General features: G+C 33.2%; 1 long non-coding RNA gene across 2 annotated transcripts; it reads right to left on the bottom strand.

Annotated features, from left to right (window-relative positions):
- Nucleotides 1-5,331: 5,331 nt before the first annotated feature.
- LOC138188970 (uncharacterized) lies at nucleotides 5,332-6,894 on the bottom strand. 2 transcript variants are annotated; one of them, XR_011175771.1, is made up of 4 exons: nucleotides 6,792-6,894; nucleotides 6,524-6,700; nucleotides 5,458-5,954; nucleotides 5,332-5,392 (listed from the first exon to the last, which is right to left on the bottom strand). It is a non-coding gene; the product is annotated as an uncharacterized LOC138188970 (long non-coding RNA). The 2 variants fall into 2 exon arrangements; XR_011175772.1 differs by lacking the exons at nucleotides 5,332-5,392; nucleotides 5,458-5,954 and adding an exon at nucleotides 6,043-6,169.
- Between the last annotated feature and the right edge of the window lie 747 nt (nucleotides 6,895-7,641).

Raw genomic sequence — 7,641 nt, 5'->3', positions numbered from 1 at the left:
AAAATTCATTTTTGATTGAAAATAATCTCACCCAACCATTTATATATGTGTTCCATCCTTGTCTACGGGACGTGTCTCCTTTCGTACTACAAAAAATTTTTTTTTTTTTTTTTTTTACGTGGAGGAAATCTTCATAGACACCTTACCACCCTTGCGCAGACGGGTAGAAGGTAGTGCCGGATTCTTACCGGCTAAAACCTCCACGGGCGGGACGACGGTAGACCAGTGTGCACGAGTGTGGTCCTCGGGCCCCTTGGTGCTTATCACCAAACACCTTTACCAAGCGCACTCCCTGAAAGTACACCCACAGCTCAAGCAAGGGAGGGACTGGCCGCTTGCCTGTCGTGCAGAGAAATCTTGGTTTTTCCGTTCCTTTTTATTTTTTTTCTCCTCTGGAATACCGAGGATTCGAACTCGCGACGCGTCGTCTTCAATTCTGGACCTTAACGAGCGTAGCTGGCTGCCCCGCCGAGGTTATAGCTGATTGGAAAGTATTTGATTCTCAATGTGGCAATGCATATAGGAAGTATTCTAATTAGCCTGTTGAAGGAGATGCACGTTTTTCATAGCCCTCTCAAAATACAAGGGGTAAAGGTAAATAATTCCTTTAATTAAATCATTAGTATTAAATCTATTATGAAGCTTTTAATAATACATTTTTGCTGCTATTATAATTCTTGTAGTAAGAGAAGACTGTCCTAAAAGAATTCCTGCCTCTTCTAATGCTCTTATTTTCAAGATGCCTAGCCTTGCGTTTTCCATCGCACTGGCAGAGATTTGATAACATATGGGTTTAGCATAAGTTATAAATAGGTCTAATTAATAATTTGTAACAGAAGATTTTAACCTCAAGATTTAGATTTAAATTATTAGAAAAATATATAATGATTTATTCCTTTTTTGGTTTTCTGTTACGGTCAAGAATTACGAGGTGGATCTTCCCCGCCGATTGAATCCTGCAGCCCATGAAATAGGCTTAGAAATCTGTTATAATTTTTCTTTTTACTTTAAACAAAATTTGTTTGTATTCGTTAAACATATATAAAATCATACCTCAAAATTCAACAAATTCGTTTCTTTCTTTCCCTTCCAAAAAAAATCAGAAAAAGACGCTGTTGTAGAACGTTCTAATTCAGGACACCCCCTTAATACATCTACAGAATCTACGAAAGGAGCGGAAATATTTAGTTCATTCCGATAGATTTCAAAATTTGTTAATTCATAGAAAATCATGAAAAATTTTGCACCGATATTCATAGTGTACGTATTGAAAAATAATTAATCCACATAAATGTTATCTTTTCTAGAATTAAGCATTAGATTCAACGGGAATCAAACATACGATAATCATTTATTATACAAGTTATACCACACCAGAATAATTTACCTATAATTCTCAAGGAGAATTGATTGTAAAATTCTTCCAAATAGAAAAGAAATGTTATCTTTTCGATACATATTGATACAATCTAACATGACAGGATGATAAATTTGAAACAAAATTTTCTATTTCGTCGTGTATACTATTATCTTCATTGTATATAATTTTCACAAATGTAATATCGTAGAATAGCTTTGATTGGAGATCGGCTGAAATTAGAAAACACCGTGTACGTCGTCTTTTTTCGGTTTGTTTACATCCAAGAGCGCCTAGTAACAGTGACGCGAGAAACGATAAACAGCGTTAGAACAGAAAGGACGGTTTCGGGTTCAAGGAGCGATGACCAAGAGGTCAGAGTGTGCGAGTCGAAAAGCGAGTGTGTTGCTAGGATCAGAGTTGATCGAGACGTCGAAGCATAGAGTCGTTAGAATTGAGTTGCGAGTGTTGTCAAGTGTTAGAGTTGCTAGAGAGAGAGAGAGAGAGAGAGTTACCAAATAGTTGTCAAGTTATTTGATGTAAATACGAGCGTTGCGTTTAGTTTTCCTGTTAATCAAACATCGTTTTTTTCTGTCTAACTAATATCTGTATTTTCAATCCATTATTAATAAATTATAATTTATCGGACAAAATTACACCTTTAATATATTCCGATATTACACAAATAGTTTGATATGATAATTTCATTGCAATAAACAAAAATGATAGAAATAAAAAATATAGATCAAAAATGGAATTTAACTATTTAAAATACAGCTGAAATAATTTTTCTGTAGAGATGACAATTTTTTCTTACCTGTATCGAAGTGTAAGAAATTATGTAAATATGATATTTCAATGTTTGACACTTACAGTAAAATGTATGTTATAACTAGACATGAAGACAGAAACTATAAGTGGTATTATTGTCATTATAAGCATCGTAATTGATATTATGATTGATATATATGTAGTATCGGGAAAAGGGCCTAATAAATATGGAGTTAACCATGAACAATGTCGCGAGAGCCGGGGCGCCGTCGGGTCCGTAAATGTGTCACCGGTCTTTTCAAGCACATAGTTTCCTAGAAAAGGCCTACGTGAGCCTGGCCACGAGAGTCTGCGGAACACGCGTGTGGTGGGCCTAGGAAACGACAAAGGGATGCTGGAACGACCAGAATGCGAGTGATGAAGTGCAGTGTGAGTTGAGAGGTCACGGAGTGTGAATCGGGAAGTCAAGACGTGTGTGATAATAATGCGTACAACGATATTGTAATCGGTTTTTGTTATTGAGTATCGCTCATTAAACTACAATAAACCTTAATTAAATCATCATTACTTGTCTTTACTCTAAGATCCATAAGTTACTACATATATATAAAGAATATATAAAGAATAACTTGATTAAAATTTTGAACACAAATACAAATTTAATGTTAATTATTCTCATTTTTTAAACTTTAATGCTCCGACTTTTAATTGAGAATATCGACCAACAACTCCAATTTATTCTCATCATGCTTCGACTTGCAAGTTTTTAACACTTTACCGACCGATAGCCGAATAATCGTTTTTTGTCGCCGACGCTTACCGACTGATAGTCTATTAATCGGCTGTTACTATAATTAACAGCTATTACTTATAATTCTCAGTGAGAATTGATTCATCTCCGACGGATATATATGTAGCGACTCGGAGAAGTCAGTAATGAGAATATTTACCGTTCGTTAATCGAGTAAGAATAATAATTAGCTTTCGTTTATCGATTAATATACAATAAACGTTCGTCTATCGAGTAATAATAACTATCGTTCGTTTATCAAGCATATTAATTAGTTACCGTTCGTCAACCGAATAATTACCATTGTCTATCGAAGAGTTAGTTATCATTTTGTCAACCGAACAATTACCATTTTGTCAATCCAAGAATTTTATATCCGTCTATCTGGCAATCAATTGTCAATATCGGAATCAAGTAAGATTTGAATAAATCATTACATACTGTTAATTTACTTTTGAACAACTATAATCCTCTTCCGTGCCAATATTCCCACACATAGCAGGTTAGCCGAAAGTGGAGCTTATTGCCAGCTGCATTAAACGTCAATTAACGCTACCTTCTCGTTGACACCTAAATAGAACGTAACACCTACATCTTTTATTTCATCGACAAAACGTTGTTTTAGTTGATTGTCTTGGTTCTTTTTATCAAAATTAATCTCTAATTTTAATATCTTGTTGTATTTCAAATGCTTTCTTTGTTCCTTACCGTTATGTTCCATGTATATACAACACATGATCCAAAATCGGGTACTAGCCGTCAATTTGTAAAAGGTGATCGTAAAGGAATTTTTAAATATGATGTAGAACAAAATATTCGACACTTTAAAAATGAAAATTATCGGACAGAATAGAAAACGGGTCTTGATGTTTGTAAGAATATAGACAACTGCATTGTAATGACAATTCTGCCCGAGCAGTCCAGGTAAACAGACGCGAGTAACTGTCCTCCAGTGCAAGTGCGATAAATAGTGAATTTAGGAGGTTAAAACGTTAACGAATACTGTCACATGGTAAAAGTTCCAAGATGCAACAACAAATAACGCCAATTAAAGAAACAAAGGTGAAATATACTACATAAATAAAGCTACAAATACAAAATGATACAGTAATGATATTGATAACAAATACAAAAATGATATTAAAAAATAATTGTAAAGATTTCGAGTTTCAGGGAGGGTGTTGAAGTAATACTCACTTCTAGGAAAACTACATCTTCTCTAGCATTTAGTTTTCTTAGACCTCGAAGCTATTGAGTATTTAGCTCTAAATCAATTTGAATCTGAGCCTCACAGCCTTTTTTAGAAACATGCTATGCACTGATGGTGCAGTGTAGTGTAAACAGGCCAGTTTCTCGTAATTGTATAAATACACACAGGCACATGGCTTCGAAGCTCCACAGTAAAATAACGCTGCCAACGTGCGAATCTGGATTAGCATACACTGTACTTGTACTTATGCTTACTTAAATATATTTCTATTATACATTCATCCACGTATTTTCACTCTCTATTCCGAGATAAACCTCCACAGCTTTTGATGTACAAAAGAAAGAATATTTAGAAACATATAAAAGAGTGTAAAAATAAGAGTGATATAATGTATGGTAATAGTGTAATACTAAAACATTAATTTTTTTCGACGCTTTAATTATAGATTATTGAAAATATATTGTTAAGGAAAGTAAAAAAGACTGGAAAAATAAAAAAGCCAACACCACACGGAGTTCCCAAGCGGTCACCCATCTAAGTACTATCCGTGCCCAGCGTTGCTTAACTTTCGTGATCGGACGAGAACGAGTTTTTTTTTTTTTTTTTTTTATGATGTTTATTTAACCAAGGATACAATTTTCGTTACATTTTGTTATTCATAATAAACTGTGAATTTTGGTAATGGTGTGCTAGGCAAAAGTACCGATACGCGACGGTACGACGTAGCCATACTATATTATGTGTCGGTGTTTTACAATTTTTTTGTGATTTTAGGTCTATTCTTTGGATTTAAGCCGCTGGGGGGCGGAGCTTTTATGTAATTTTGTTCTTGCTTGATTTTTTTTTGTCCTGAAACTTGGTCGCAAAACAGGACTTATCGGTAATTTACATTTTGGCGCTGTATGCCTTTGGGGGGGATAATAGGGAGGGGGCGGGGGAGGGGGATGTCAGGACGAGAACGAGTGCACTCAACGCGGTTTGAGCGTTGGCTGAAATAAATGGTTTTGTTACTTGCTTTTGCTGTAGCGATGCTCACTTCTAGAAAAACTACATCTTCTCTAGTGCTTAGTTTTCTTAATCCTCGAAGGCATTGAATATTGTTTAGCTCTAAATAAATTTGATTAGCCTCCCAGCCTCATAGCCTTTTCTAGGAATATGCCATGCACAGATGATGCAGACGGGTATATATATAGACGGGCCAGCTTTCGTAATTATATAAATACCCATAAACTCATGGCTTCGAAGCCCCTGTTGTAATGTAACGCTGCCAGAGTGTGGATCTGCTTTAGTATACCCTGTTCTTATACTTATATTTATACTTATACTTACAGTTACACTTATACTCAAATATATTTCTGTTACACATTCATCACACGTGCCTCGAACAGATAACTTCGACAAAGATGATTGGAAAATTCTTCAGCCTCCTTTCCGTTGCTTCTGGCTCATGTGTTGTCTGCTTTTCTGATTACTGGGATTAGTTTTATTAACTTCTTCATTTTGTTCGTGGCTTTCCATAGAATATAGTTGGCATTCTCATACGCAGAGAGTGAATCTATGAATTTTGAGAATTCGTTATTATTATGATCTTTTATTTTACTTTCTATTTCCTTGCAAGTTTGTTTAGATGTTTTTTTGCTTTCACGTGTTCTATGTTTTTGCCATTTTGCTTTCGCTTTCCTTTTTTCTCTGATTTTGTCAAGAATGTCTTGTGGAATTATTTTTGTTTGCCTGTTATTTGATTCATAAGTAGTAGTTGCCCATGCTGCTTCTATAATTTCTGTCAATGTAGTGCCTGTTCGCAGTGGTGCATATACTGCTGACATCTGAAAGTAAATGCCATTAGTTTGTATTGTAACGGTGACTGCTTGAGCGTGATCCTGATGGATTTGGCTATGTTGATGTTAAGGGTGGCGGTTGGTTAGTTACTTGTGAATAACTTCGGCTGCCGAAGGTGTTGATGTTTCCATGATTAGTGTTCTATACGTATTGTATTGTTTGGTGTTGGATCTGCTTCCGTAATATCTAGTTGCTGTATGTTCTGCTTCGAAGCGAGTAGCAGGAGGGTGTGAGGAAAAAGCAACACCATGTTAATGATCATAGAGATCAACTTTTGTCTTACATATATGATTATCATGATTATATTATTCTTATTTTGTATCTAACTAATGTCTAATAAATGTTATATAAAATAAATATTTTTTCATTTTTAAAATCCTTTGTAAACTCTATAATTAGATTATAATTTAGCTTGCTCAATAAAAAATTTAATAACATTGAAAATTTTTAATCATGGTTAATATTTTAAATATGACACTGTTTACGTATATTATAGGTAGAGTTAATAGTTACACAATTTTTTAATGAATTAAGAAAAAACTAAAAACAAACTTACTTTCAAATATATGCGTCAAATATAAAAGCATTAAAGATATGTGTACATATTTCATTTGAAAATTGTAGTCTTGTTAAACTTTTTTGTTGGTAATAATAATGCATGTTTAATGATGGTTCATAATTAATATTCATTTAAACAATGTTTTCTGTACTAAATGGAGTATTGTAGATGTATCTGCTTGAAATAAATGGTGAGAAATTATAATAACTATATAATGTAATATTAGTTATTAAATAAGCTTACTGCTTTAGTTTATATTCTTTACCTTTAGTGCTTTCACCGAAGAATGGCGCCAAACACAAAATCCTAGCTACTTGATCGCAGTGTTCAATGGTGGCCGATTTGTAAAGCACATCTTGCGACATTAAAGTAAAAACGGATAACACCATATAGATTTAATTACTAAGATGTGTGTAGCTCAAAATTTGATGTTAATTTAAAAGTGTAATATAATTTATTGTTAAACTTTGCAAAAAAGTTGTATTTTCTTTTCAGGTTATCTTTAGCAATCTTATAAAAAGCTATTCAACTATTATTTATATCTATTAATAACGGATACTCTTAATAATATCTTACTTTTTCTTATTATTCTTTATTTCCTTCGTTATACACACTCTAATACACGGTAAATATTATCACACTTTGTTTACAGACAACTTTGTAAATGCATATTTTATACATTTATATCTATACCAATCTATACATAGCCGCTGCAGGAAGCTGCTTTATAAATGGCTCTTTTATAAATTTTTATAAATGCAAATAAATTTAAAAGGATTTTAACCGTACGTCAGCACATACAGTTTATTTTACGTGTATCTACATACATATGTCTTATATTTATATTATAAATATTTATATTTGTGCATTGTGTTTAATTATGAAACTTTTGTTTCGTATAATTAATAAATCTACGCGGAAGACTACGTTCATAACACGATGAATATATCATATTTCGAACGTATTTCCCGAGGTATAAAAAATTAACTGTTTAAATAACTCGTTAGGATTAAATTTCAATTAACTACTTCAAAAATGACTTGAAAATTATTTTTTCAGAAAATAATTTATTAGCCAAATAAATGGAAAAATAAATAGAAAAATGTAGCAAATGT

The sequence above is a fragment of the Bombus flavifrons genome, chromosome 18 (assembly GCF_040668555.2).
Source record: "Bombus flavifrons isolate JBK064 chromosome 18, iyBomFlav1_principal, whole genome shotgun sequence".
Taxonomy (NCBI): domain Eukaryota; kingdom Metazoa; phylum Arthropoda; class Insecta; order Hymenoptera; family Apidae; genus Bombus; species Bombus flavifrons.
Note: the sequence above shows the minus strand (reverse complement) of the source record. Positions and strands in the feature narration are given on the sequence as shown.